The sequence below is a fragment of the Quercus suber genome, unplaced genomic scaffold (assembly GCF_002906115.3).
Source record: "Quercus suber isolate HL8 unplaced genomic scaffold, Cork oak 2.0 scaffold_963, whole genome shotgun sequence".
NCBI lineage: Eukaryota > Viridiplantae > Streptophyta > Magnoliopsida > Fagales > Fagaceae > Quercus > Quercus suber.
Genome location: NW_027070383.1, coordinates 108250 through 123127, shown reverse-complemented (window position 1 = coordinate 123127; position 14878 = coordinate 108250).

Here is a 14878-nt window from a genome sequence, read left to right as displayed (position 1 = left end):
CAAAATTTCAATTGTTTATTGAAACTTTGATGACACATGAAATTAATAAAATAACAATGCAAAGACATTAGAAGTGTCTATTTGGGGTGCATTTGATATTCTCAATGAATTGGATTGATCCCATTTGTATTACATTTCTCTGCTAGAAGGCTAAGTTACATACTTTAGAAATGGTGTCATTGCAGAAACAGGAGCCATAATGGTAGAAAACATTGTGAGTCTTGTCATTCTGTAAAATCTCAGTAATGAGCATGTGCATGCAATGGAAACCAATCCACTTTGAAAATTATGAGAACACAATGAGCTTATCAAAATTCTTAAGTGTAACATGGTGCAGTGGTTTGTTTCCATCAGATGTTAAAAAATGCTTATATAAAAGGCACAACCAGAGCGCATAAAAGCTAATAATTTCTTCTCAAAGACAAGCTAATAATTATGGTTCTCATACCATCTAGTAATAACAAAAGGAAATAACCATTTATGCTAGTAGTAGGGCCACCAGATTCACTTGTTATAAACAACAAAAATTCATTGAAATTTTTATCTAACATGTGTCGGATAAAGTTGCCGTTTACATAGACGTCTAAACTTGCTCCAAATATGAGGAGTTGCATTTTTGCAAGGACCAGTGCCATATAATAATGGATAAAACCAACCTATTTCTCTACCGCGCTGCCACAAGAAACACATCATGTTGTTTCTTTCAATGCTTCTTTCTCGAAATTCGAAACTAAACGTCTGACCTGTTTTAATAGTGGCTATTTTCCTAATTCCTTCGTCCAACACACATGATACACGAATAGAACCCGGTATGTGAGAAGTGAGTTCCATTGTACTAGTGAATGGAAACGGATTACCAATATTTTTCCAGGCGTTCTTTAAGCCTTGCAAGATCCCACTCTCAGATGTGGGGACAAAGATGAGCAATAAAATCAATGGTACCATGAAATTACTAATCTTGTCACGAGGACCACCAAAGGCACCCATATTCTTAAACGGTATCAAGGATGGCACCAGCGGTGATGGTGGTATACTGGTATTGGTGATTGTTTTGGTGTATGCATTATGGTTTTTATAGTAGTATTGGATCAACTTCAACAGAATTGTAATTTATGACCGTAACTTATAGAAGTAATGAGAACAGTTATCATTTTATTAATAGCGCATTAGATAAATTAAATGAATTTATTATTGTGAAATAATGCTTACGTACCAAATTTATCTCACTGTTTCTATCTATAACACTGTGTTTGGTTGCAAATGGAGGAAGAGAAAAGAAAAGAAAAGAAAAGATGAAGGAGAAAAGAAATGATAAAGAAAATGTTTCCTTGGTATATGTTTGGAAGTAGGGCGGGGAAGGGAAAAGAGAAAAAGAAGAAAATGTTTGTTTGGTTTGCCAAAGCAGAGAAATGGAAAGAAGGAAATGTGTTATTTACTTTAATACCCTCCATAATTGGTGAAGTGAGTAAAAGGCAAAATAGTGATTTTGAAAGAAATAAAAAGTCAAAAAATGCGGCTGCCTCCCGTTTCCCCATTTCACCTTTTGTGAATTGGAAAAGTGCATGTTTGAGTAACTTCTAGTTAGACATTAATTATATATACAAGTGATTAATATTTTTAAATGCATTGGTATGTACTAAATTATTGTTCATTTTTTGAATACAAGTGATTACGATTGCTAATGGTTAATGCTAATAGTGGGTTAGCTATGCCATATAGCTTTTGTTGAAGAGAAAAGATCCTTATGAATATTATATAAATTTGGCCATTGATAACGAACTACGTTATGCATCAAAAGATTGACCTTTTGTGGAAACATGCGAGTTTTTGAACCTTAAGTCAAAATTTCAATTGTTTATTGAAACTTTGATGACACATGAAATTAATAAAATAACAATGCAAAGACATTAGAAGTGTCTATTTGGGGTGCATTTGATATTCTCAATGAATTGGATTGATCCCATTTGTATTACATTTCTCTGCTAGAAGGCTAAGTTACATACTTTAGAAATGGTGTCATTGCAGAAACAGGAGCCATAATGGTAGAAAACATTGTGAGTCTTGTCATTCTGTAAAATCTCAGTAATGAGCATGTGCATGCAATGGAAACCAATCCACTTTGAAAATTATGAGAACACAATGAGCTTATCAAAATTCTTAAGTGTAACATGGTGCAGTGGTTTGTTTCCATCAGATGTTAAAAAATGCTTATATAAAAGGCACAACCAGAGCGCATAAAAGCTAATAATTTCTTCTCAAAGACAAGCTAATAATTATGGTTCTCATACCATCTAGTAATAACAAAAGGAAATAACCATTTATGTTAGTAGTAGGGCCACCAGATTCACTTGTTATAAACAACAAAAATTCATTGAAATTTTTATCCATAACCGAATGAACAAAACCCAAAACAAAAAGGCTTTATAGCCTAGCTAAATTAGCTTCACAATATAAATATGTGATTTTAGTGTTTCAAAAAAGCCAAAATAGCTACATCTTGATTATGATCCCAACTAAAATAGATATGAGTCATGTTCTTTATATCTAAAATTTCATGAACAATTTCTCCCAAAAAAAAAAAAAAATCATGAACAAAGCCAGCTTCATGGTCTTCACTAATTCCTAAAATGATTAGAGTGTAAGAAACTAAGAATACACCCTTAAAATTTATTACATACCTGAGCAAGACTGAAATTTAAAATTCTTTTAAAGTTTAAAAGCAAGACACCGCCTCCTTTAGGATATTGGAAAGCAAATGTTTCTGTGGGTAGGAAGGAACAGTATCTCCCAAATGGCCATCATAAATAGCAAATAGTCCTAATTCATGTCCCTCAATCTGCAAAAATTTAGCAACATGGTAATCCTCCATGGGATGATTAGCTTTCCCTTTTACTAGGCACCAAACTTGATTAAACCTTCATGGCTTCTTCCTTTACCAGAGCTAGATGAGGAACGCCCTCCAACAAGCTACATAACAAAACTATAAATAACAAAAACCTCAATATTAATCTTGCATGTTTTAGAGGCAGTTATATGGTACAAAAGCAAACAAAAGCAGTTGCAAGTTGCAACTTTGAAAACCATTTGCACGAGGTTGCAAGAAGAAGATTAAACAAAGAAATTACCATATTTAATCAACAACTATCATTACAAACAAATGAAGCATTGAAAGTTATCAAGATAGGAAATTTTTTTTTTCCCTTCTTATTTTGGTCTCTATTAGTCTATTTGCTATGTTTATGATGGTTCTTTTTTGTTTTTCTTTTTTTAGAGGGGGGAGACAAAGGATGGAAGAAGAGGGTCACCAAAAGTTAGTTATATAAACTGCAAGTCAGAAAACATGCAGTTGGTTCAATTCCGATCATCAGTTCTTCCAAAAATATGTGGCCTAACAATGTAAAATGTCAAAATCTCTTATATCCAATTTCAGCAACCCTGCAAATATCAGTCCAATTCTGTGCTAAAAGTCCCCCATCAAACTCACTAAAGAAGCAAGAAGATAACTTGAACAGTTGAACCACTCAAACTAACTAGATGTGCCATCATCACCTTCAAAGCCCCCCAATTATCCATTCTATACAAGTGATTATACAACAAAGAATGATCAATAATCTCTCTAAGAACTTGCAATCGTTGAATAATTTAATTGAATAACATCACAAAATTATCATATTCACTCAAGAGTCTATACCCCTACTAAGAAAATTGGAGACAAATCAATCACACAACACAAATAATCCTCTAACAAACAATTAAAGACTATGCCTTTTCAGCTTATTGGTCAACCTTTTCATAACACAGAACATATTGATTGGTATTAAAGACAAACTGATAGACGCATGTGTAAAGAGGGAAAATTCCTGACCTATCACAAGCTGACACATCATACTACCAAGTCCACAAAATACAACCAATTACAAAGCGCCACATATTGTTGCTAGGTTTTGCTATCACTACTCCGAAAACCAACAAAAATTTGCCAGGTGTCATGCAAAAAAAACCAATCACACATCAGCGCATGTAAGTGATGAAATAAGCAGTCCTGCGCGTGTAAGCGATGACATAAGCAGACCAATCAGGTTGTGACATGTGTCACCAATTAGACTCCGCCATGTGTCGCTCACCCACCCCCAAACTCCTATAAATAGAAGCCTTCTTGTGGCATTTAAAAGGGGAGACCCAAGCCATCTAGAGCATAAGTAGTATTAGAGAAGATTCAGAAGCATTTAGAAGTATAGAAGCTCTGCAGGAATCAAGCCTCAAAACCTTAAAGAACTTCAACCTCAAAATCGAAGAACATTCAAAGTAGAATAATCCAAACTATCTACCTAGATCTCAAAGTTTACCGAAATCAAGCTCAAAAGCCTCCAGAAACCTCAACAGGCCATAAATCAACAAAGCTCTACAGATTCAAGCCTTCAAAGCACCGAAGAACTTCCACCACAAACCTTCGAAAATGAAGAACACACGAAGAACACAAAGAATGTGAAGAACAAAGGATTTTTAACAAGCTCATAGCTAGAGATTCATTGTAATTCTGTTTCAAAAATTTTCGATCAATTCTTGAGCCAAATTGAAGGATTCTTGGTGATCGAGTCAAAATCACATTAATACAATTCCAATCAACAAGTCTTTCAAGGAGATTGAAGTAAAGGATCACTCTTTTATAATTTCAGAGAATTGTACCACATTCATCAATACAAATTTGCATTTGTGAAACTATTTTTACTTGTTTGATTTATTTCAAACTAGAAATTTAGTCGTCTACAAATTCTGGCACATCCGGTGGGACCTCTCTGTCTCTCATCTCTTTCTCCTTCAAAAGAAAAGAAATTCGACATCATTTTGCTACAACTTCAATGGCCTCTAGCAAGAATGTCCGAAAATCAGTAGTTGATGCTTCCAGTGCTGATGATTATGTCAGCCCAATCACTCACAATCGATCCAAAGCTCTTGATCGACTTCAACCCCAACCAACCAAAGAAGGCAAGCTTCATACTACCATCTCTCTGGGCTTTCTTGCAAATAGGAAAGCTACCGCTAAGGATTCATCTGTCTCGAAAGATTTGGAGATCAATAATGAATCATCCCCAACAAAGACCTTTTCTATCAACTCTTCACCTGTGATGAGAAACTTAAGGAATGAAGTACCTTTGACTTATCCTGTTTCATCATTTTCTCCATCATATCTAGAGGTCATGCCAGTAATGATGACTAACACCTCTACCATGGAAGAAAATATGGCTAAAATGGAACAAATGGTCATCCTTCTCACAAAAGCACTTAAAGAAAAGGACGCCAAAATTGCAACCCTAATGAACAAGCTGGAGGTACAAGATTTGGGTGAATCAAGTCTTGGCCCTGAGCACCTACTTGGCATTACCATGAAAGGAGAAAATGCTAGGGTTGATAAGGGAAGAGGAGGTGAAGGGACTTCTCAACACAGACATTCCACCTCAATGGCCTCGATATCTGTCCAAAAACTGCAAGGCATGATAACTAATACCATTCGAGCACAATATGGAGGTTCTTCTACAAGTTCTCTCATATATTCAAAACCCTATACAAAGCGCGTCGATAACTTAAGAATGCCAAATGGGTATTAATCCCCTAAGTTCTTGCAATTTGATGGCAAAGGAAACCCTAAGCAATATGTTGCTCACTTTATAGAAACTTGTGAGAATGCAAGGACTTAAGGAGGCCTCTATGTAAAGCAGTTTGTCTGTTCATTGAAGAGGAATGCCTTTGATTGGTATACAGACTTAAAACCCGAGTCAATCGATAGTTAGGAATAACTTGAAAGGGAGTTTCTCAACCGATTCTACAGCACACGGCGCATGGTAAGCATGATAGAGCATACCAATATCAAACAGTGGAAGGATGAGCCTGTCGTTGATTATGTCAATCGGTGGCGTTCTTTGAGTCTACATTGTAAGGATAGACTTTCTGAAATATCTGTTGTAGAGATGTGCATCCAAGGCATGTATTAGGGACTTCTTTACATCCTACAAGGGATAAAGCCCCGAACATTTATAGAGTTAGTAACTCGTGCGCATGACATAGAATTGAGTATCTCTAGCCATGGAAATACGAAACCTCCCATACCTAAGGAAAGGAAAGAAAGATAGGAAATAAGGAAAAATGATAGGAATGCCAAAAGTAATATCAAAGACTCAATGAATGTCAACCCTGCCCTAGTCAAAATTTCAACAAGAAATGTGAAGGCTAATGAGAAGAGGCTCAAAGGAGGCCGACAGCGTGAGACGAGTCACTCATCACTTAAGGAATGGGAACAAAAGGTGTATCCTTTCCTAGATGCCAATATGCTCGAAATGCTAGAACAACTGCTCAAGTTGAAATTAATTGAATTGCCAGAATGCAAACGACCGGAAGAGATGAGAAAAGTTGATGACCTGAACTATTGTAAGTACCATCGCATCATAAGCCATCCAATCCAAAAATGCTTTGTTCTTAAAGAACTCATCATAAAACTAGCCAAGGAAAGGAAAATCAACTTGGATTTTAATGATATTACTCAATCAAACCTTGCAACATTTGCTTGTGGGTTACCTAGTTGTATGTCTCCAACTACTAAGTAGGGGGCAAATACCACGCTCATTCAGTTTGGTTCTCTAGAACCTGTTCAAGTTCAGCTCTCACAAAAAGCATCTGATTATAATTCAAATGATGATAAAAGGTCAACAATGGATGAGGAAGAGGGCTGGACGATGGTTGCTCACAGGAGATGGAAGAAGAAATGAGCATTCCCTCTTTATTTGATCACCCAAGAGTCCAGAAAAGCACGAAACCAGATTCAGCCTTGGTCAAGAAGAAGGAGTGATAAAAGGCAAGGGAGATTGTGAACAAAAATGTATGACGATTTAGCACAAACCCAAAAACCTCGAAAGCTTATCACATTGGAAGAATTCTTCTCCATAAAATTCTTTCAAAATGACACGGCAGAGGCCGTTCACACAGTCTCTACGAAATTCATGACAAAAAAAGAGGATGTTGATTATGGTGGTCCAAATGAGACTTTGACATCTTTAAAGGAACTCCAATCTCAAGTTAATGAAATTGAACCCTCACAATCCTCCACCTCACCAAAAGAAGTGCTCACCCAAGCTCTTGAAAAGCCAAAGATGTACACCCCTCATACCAACACACTTTAACAAACACAAGGATGTTATGCATGCTCTCCGGACTTAATTTTCACTGACGAGAATCTATTTTTAGGCTCTAAGCCCCACAATCGTTCGCTTTATGTCTCTGGTTATGCTCGTGAACAAAAGACAGAATGTATTCTCATTGACGGAGGTTCAGCTGTTAATATACTACCAAAAATGACAATGAGACAACTTAGTCTTACTATGGAGGAATTATCGCACAATCGTTTGGTCATTCAAGGTTTTAACTAAGGAGGACAACACGAAATCGGCATGATACACTTGGAATTAATCATTGGAGAATTGACAAGCAACGTTTTGTTCCATGTCATTAATGCCAAGACAACCTACAACATATTGTTAGGACGTCCATGGATCCATGGAAACGGAATAGTGCCATCAATTTTGCATCAATGGTTCAAGTACCTTCAAAGTGGAATAAAGAAAGTCAATGCCGATTTGAAGCCTTTTGTTGAGATTGAAGCTCACTTTGTTGATGCGAAATTTTATGTAGAAGATGACATTCCTAGTAAAGTTCTCCCAGTTGAGATCTCGTCCATTGAAAGCAAGCAAGGTGAAAAGAAGTATGTTAAATTTATCACTAGAAAGGATATTCCTTCCCCAAAGAAAGGTCCAGAATATAGGAATGATCATTCTAGTGAATCTACCAATAATTCAGTGAGAGCTAAAATTTCAATGCCTTCCAATATCCCTCCATTCCTCTAGTATGTACCATTATCACCCCACAAGAATGGATAATCACCATTCACGGAATGCCTTCAATCTACAGAAGACATAGGAAGGCCTCCTGCAAAGCTCACAATGGAGGATGTAGCCATACTGAAAGAAAATCATGTCATGCCTTTAACTTCATCCACAAATCCTTTGCCTTCGAAGCTGCTAAATGGATTCGTGAGGTCTTCGCAAAGTCTAACAGGGCATAGTATTCTACCAAGTGAGCTGAAGAAAGAATGGTTCGACCTAAAAGCATATAGGCTGTTAGCTAAAGCAGGCTACGATTTCTCAAAACAAGGGGACTTAGGGAAACTAATTCTAGAAGCAACCAGAGAAAGATGCATGGACTTAGCAAAACACAAAGGAAAATGTGGCATAAAGGGCATGAAATTCCTATCCCAAAGTCCAAATTAGGTTACACTCCTGAACAACCAGCTCAGATATGGATCATGAAAAGAAGCAATGCTTCAAGTTCCCAATACATAGTAGTGGAGGTCGGCGAAAGTTCGAATCAAAGAAAAGATCACTCTTTATCACGCGTCTTGGTGTTTGATCACATCGACGCCTCATGGTCATGAATCATAGTGTTCGACAGGCTAAATACAACTTGCTTAACACAAAATTGGGGCACTCTTGCTTGTAAATCAGTCTTTGATCAATTGGGGGCAACAAAAAGGCCTGTTGATAGTAATTCTCAAAATTCAATAAACTTTGAGGTTCAAAGGGAGAAGAAAGCTAATTATGAGATCCGTAGTAGCATTCCTTCACACATGAAATGTAAATTTACCTTAGATATCAACACTGAAGGATTACTCAAAGTCAAAAGACGAACGATTGTACACACAAGTTAGTCATTTGTCCACAATAAGCAAATTGAAGAGGTATCATCCACTTTTCATATTACAATAGAAGAGGATACATTGTCAGATGCTGAAGTAACCAATGAAGAGTCGATGAAGCTCTTCCAGCCTTGGAAGAGGGAGGACAAGCTACAGTTGATGAACTTAAAGAGATCAATTTAGGAACTGCTGAAGAACCACTGCCAACTTTCGCCAGTGCGCTTCTCACCCCTGAAGAAGAAGAAGGGTACCTCAATCTCCTAGTAGAATACAAAGATGTGTTTGCTTGGACTTACAAGGAAATTCCTGGGCTTAATCCAAGTATTGCTCTATAACATTTAACAGTAAAGAAGGGCATGCGCCCAATTAAACAAGCCCAAAGACACTTTCGGCTAGAGCTTATCCCTCAAATAGAAACCAAGGTCGATAAGCTAATTGAGGCGGGCTTCATTCGTGAAGTACAGTATCCAAAATGGATCGCTAACATTGCCCTTGTCAAAAAGAAGAATGGACAAATCTGGGTGTGCGTTAACTTCTTTGATTTGAACAATGCATGTCCCAAGGATGATTTTCCATTACCCATCACTAAAGTTATGGTTGATGCCATTACTGGTTATGAAGCTTTATCTTTCATGGATGGTTCTTCAGGCTACAACCAAATTCGAATGAATCCTAAGGATGAAGAGCTTACAGCTTTTCATACCCCTAAGGGCATTTACTATTACAAAGTGATGCCTTTTGGACTAAAGAACGCTAGTGTTACTTATCAACAGGCCATGCAAAAGATCTTTGATAATGTACTTCGTAAATACGTGGAGTGTTATGCCGATGATCTGGTGGTTAAAACAAAAATGAGGGAAGACCATCTAGCAGATTTGCAATCTGTGTTCAACCGCCTAAGAAAGTATCAGCTTAAAATGAACCCCCACAAATGCGCTTTTGGCGTAACATCTGGGAAATTTCTTGGTTTCATTATGAGGCACTGTGGTATTGAAATTGACCAATCCAAAATTGAAGCTCTCTAGAAAATGCCAGAGCCCAAGAATCTGCGAGAACTTAAAGGCTTGTAGGGAAAACTAGCCTACATACGACGATTTATTTCAAACTTGGCTGGTCAATGTCAACCTTTCAATAAATTGATGAAGAAGGATGTGCACTTTAAACGGGATAAGGCTTGTAGCAATACTTTTGCACGCTTCAAAATATACATGCTTAATCCTCCAGTCTTAGGTGCTCTTATCCCAGGAAAGCCTTTGGTGCTGTATATCGCGGCACAAGAAAAGTCTCTAGGTGCTCTTATGGCACAAGAAAATAAAAAGGAGAAAAAAAAAGAGCCCTTTATTATTTAAGTTGAACTCTCAATAGGGCTGAATTAAATTATTCTCCTATCGAAAAGATATGCCTTGCTCTTTTCTTTGCCATAAACAAACTGGAGCACTATATGCAAGCATATACAATCTGTTTGATAGCAAAGGCAAACTCGATTAAATATGTCCTCCCCAGGTTAGTGGTTTTGGGTCATATAGCTCGATGGGTAGTCTTGCTGTAACAATACGACCTTGCATACGTTCCGCAGAAAGTTATCAAAGGACAAGCATTGGCAGATTTCTTAGCTGATCACCCAGTTCCATCTGATTGGGAGTTCTGTGATGATTTCCCGGATGAAGATGTGTTTTACATTGAAGTAATGCCACCATGGATGATGTTTTTTTATGAGGCTACACCTTAAGAAGGAGAGGGGGCAAGTGTAGTGTTTGTTTCTCCACAACGGCAAATACTTCTATACTCATTCTCATTAAGCGAACTTTGCTCTAACAATGTAGCCGAATATCAAGCATTGATTATTGGTCTACAAATGGCCATTGAGACGGGCATATCGCAACTTGAGATCTTTGGGGACTCCAAATTAGTTATCAACCAAATCTTGGAGCAATATGACGTCAAGAAAGAATACCTCATTCCTTATTGCAAATACACGAAGAGGTTACTAGCAAATTTTGGAGGCCATCACATTGGAGCATATACCAAAGATGGAGAATAGACAGGCCGATGCTTTAGCGAATTCGGCTACCGCCTTAGCATTATCCCAAGAAGAGAACCAAAGTTGCTATTTCCCAAAGGTTGGTGGTGCCTCTCATGGTTGAAGAAGAAAAAGGAGAGCAAGCCAACATCATTTCTGTATGCCTTGTTGAAAAAGAAGAATGGCGACAAGCGATCATTGAGTACCTTCAACATGGAAGACTCCCGGGTGATAAATGCCACAAGACTGAAGTTCGGCGGAGGGCTGCTCGATTCATTTACTATAAGGACACTCTCTTTTGTCATTCATTTGATGGATTGTTTCTCTGTTACTTAGGAGAGGAGGAGGCTAAACAAGCCTCAGAGGAGGCTCATTCTGGAATCTGCAGCGCACATCAGTTGAGTCCTAAGTTACACTACAAGATCAAACAAATGGGTTACTATTGGCCTACGATGGTGCAAGATTTTATGGATTGCGCTAAGAAATGGGAAGCTTGTCAGTATCATGCAAACTTCATCCACCAGCTGCCAAAACCTTTACACCCAACTATAGCTTTTGGCCTTTTAATGCATGGGGGCTTGACGCGATAAGACTATTACCAAATTCATTTGGTGGCCACTTGTACATCTTGGCCACAACTGATTACTTCTCGAAGTGGGCAGAAGCTGTGCCCCTTAGGGAAGTGAAAAAGGAGACCGTGGTCAATTTCATTTGAACTCATTTGGTCTATTGGTATGGTATCCCTCGTTATATCATAACTGATAATAGAAAACCGTTCTACAATAGGCTAATGACGGAACTATGCGAGAAGTTTGAATTTAAACAATACAACTCCTCCATGTACAATGCCTTGGCAAATGGACTAGCTGAAGCATTTAACAAAACACTTGGCGATTTGTTGAAGAAGGCGGTATCCAAGACAAAGCAAGATTGGCATGAAAGAATCGGAGAAGCATTATGGGCATATCGAACAACATTTCGAACGCCTACTCAAGCGACGCCATATTCTCTTGCCTATAGAGTGGAAGCCGTCCTTCCTTTAGAACGCCAAATCCCATCATTATGGATTGCCATTCAAGAAGGATTGACTGGAGAAGAAAATGCTAAGCTCAGATTGCAAGAATTAGAGGCGCTTGATGAGAAAAGGCTCGAGGCCTAACAACGCCTTGAGTGCTATGAAGCTCGTCTTTTAAGTGCATTCAATAAAAGACTTAAACCACGATCATTCCAAGTTGGTGACTTAGTCCTCTCCGTTCAAAGACCTATCATCACAACTCATTGTATAGGCAATAAGTTCACTTCAAAATGGGATGGACCTTATGTTGTGCAAGAAGTCTAGCAATGGAGCTTACAAGTTGATTGATAATGATGGCGTAAGGATCGGCCCCATCAATGGGAAGTTCCTAAAACGTTTCTATGCTTGAAAGTCGAGGATTGCTCCTTGGTAAAAGTTTAAACTACCCACTGCAGTGCTGCAAGGGTATATGATGTCTTCCTATTTCCTTTGAAAGCGTACCAATAAAGAAAAATTAATCCCCCTCTATGTCACCAATGGTGAGTGTGGCGTAGTGGTTGGATGCCTTTATCGCCCTTAAGGCCGAGGTCTCGGGTTCGATTAGTGGTGATACCCACTATTACACACATGAGCCCTCCTTTTTGCAAAATAAATAAATAAATAAATAAAAATAAAAAAACAAAACAAAACAAAAAATCTGTTGAATCACTTGATGACTTGATCCTTCTCAAGGGTACGTAGGCAACTTAGTATCTTTTTCTAAGTTTAGTCACGCACTAAAAAATTATTATTATCAAATTATGACTAAAAAAAAAAAAAAAAAATGAAGGAGCTAAGAATAAAGGCTTCTTTATTGATTGACAAAGGGAAAATATTACAGGGGAAAGCATGATGACACATATGAAGGGAATTAAAACAAAAAGATTACGACATACATTTGAAGTCTTTCAAGCTAGAACAATTATCTTCCAAAAGGGCTCATATCTTCTCTAAAGCCTCCATGTCCTACTCTTCAAGAACGAGGGTAGATTTGACTTCTTCAAGTTTTTCTTCTAAGGCTTGCACAATATCGTCTTGTTCAACTTGATGAGTTTCAATTTGAGACAATGATTGCTCCAATTAAACGAGGTCGGTTTGCAGGTCAGCCATCCTCAATCTAACAATATCAAGCTCGGTCTTCAAAGATGCTTTCTCATGCGATGCTTCAGAAAGGAGGAATTCAACTTCAGCCTTGCATTGAATTAAGATAACAGGACTTGGTCGTTTGTTCAGAGATTCTTTCATCTTCAAAAAGTCTGCGATACCCTCGCAATATTTGTCAACATTTTTGCGCAAGTGTTGAGGGTCCACTCCAAGACTTTCAACCCCACTATAAATTTCATGTACTTTAGCTTGTGGGAGGATGTTGTCTACAGAAATATTTGAAAGCCTGTTTAGAAGAACATCTCCCAGCATAGAAGCCCCTTTCCTACGCATGGAAGAAACATGCGCTTTGGCTTGAAACACAGAGACTTCCAGAGGTTTAGTCAGTTGCAAGGAGGAGAGAGGTGCCCTTTTTGTCTCAATTGAAAATTTGGACGACGTACCAACATCAACAAACTTACGCCTCTTGAGATCCAAACTCTTCACAAATGGCTATGAGATAGAAGACTCACTATTTGTAAGAATACGCGTATGATTAATAGAAGTCTCTGCATCAATGCCCTTCATTGGGCTCTTCAAATGTTTCCAATTGTAGTCCAGGTCATTACACACCTCCTTTTCAGAAATATTAATGGCATCCCTAATTGGTACAACAAGTGGCCTTTGATGCCTTGACTTCGAGCTACTCCGATATGTCGAGATGAGTCTTTTGAATGACAATCATCTTCAAGACGACGTCGTGCAAACTATGACAAGGGCTGTGGAATGTATAGGTCTTGTAGTTCCCTCTTTCCATTCTAAGATTTGTTGGATGTTAGTGACTTAACATGGAAGGAGGCAATTTCAGCTAGAAAATCTGTTCCTCTGGTAAAATCATCTCTACAAACTCCTTTCCACCATTGTTTGTAGCTATGTTTGACCCGGCTTCCAAAGTCTATTGCAAAAGCCGAAATAAGTACCTTAGAATTTGTGTTACAGCAAGTGAAAGATTGGTAGAATTGGTATAGATCTTTTAAAGAGCTTGTATGAATTTCTTCCTTCAAGTCACTTGGAATGTCTTGATGAAATCCAAAGCACCAACAGAATCTGTGAGGACTATATGCTTCTACAATATGTTGGTCTTCACATCGAAGTGACAAGTAGCTCAAGTGAAGGCTCATAAAGTAGTCAAACTTTTGAATGGATAAATGACCATTGTCAATGACTATCTGGTCATGGCTTTTCTTGAAAGTAGTCCCGTGGCAAAGGAAGTCGGTGGTGGTTCGTATGTGCTTTCGTGTGGGGAATTCGCTGAACGGAGAGGCGTAGCCTACACCGGAATATTTAGTCATCAAAGGATTAGATAGATTGTCATGGGTGATGCGATTACTTCTAAAAAGATGACCTACCCAGGCATAAACATAATGAATGGCAAAACTAGCCCCAAACTTGCTCGGAGTAGGAGAGGAAGAAATGGTGTTAAGTCCATAATAAATGCTAGCCAATACTAAGGTAGAAAGGCCAAATGAACGACCATTGGCCATGGAACTGGTGATCTTGAAAGTGCCTGGACAGATGCTATTCTGATCCTTGATAGGAAAGACAAATATGCACAGCCAACAAGAAAGAAGTGCCGATAAGTAAGTCTCCTCCATTAAGTCACCCTCAACTTGAAGATCCGTAAAGATCCCATGTTCTTTATCAGACCATGGTCCATGCTCGTTTATCTCACCCAAAGGATTCTGACTATACTTGGGAATGGTTATCCATCTCGCTGGTTTCGAGAAGCTAGGTACCTGCGATTTCCTCTATACCAAAAAGTAATCCAGTCGCGAACACTCACTTTCCCTTGTCTCTTCAGCCGGTTTTGAAGGTGATGATACGCCAAGAAAAGGTAGCGACAGCTGCACGGAAGGTAGGGTCGTCCTTGGTCGTTGGTTCCATCTAGCTCTTGCACATTGGGTACTACTTCGTCATGAAA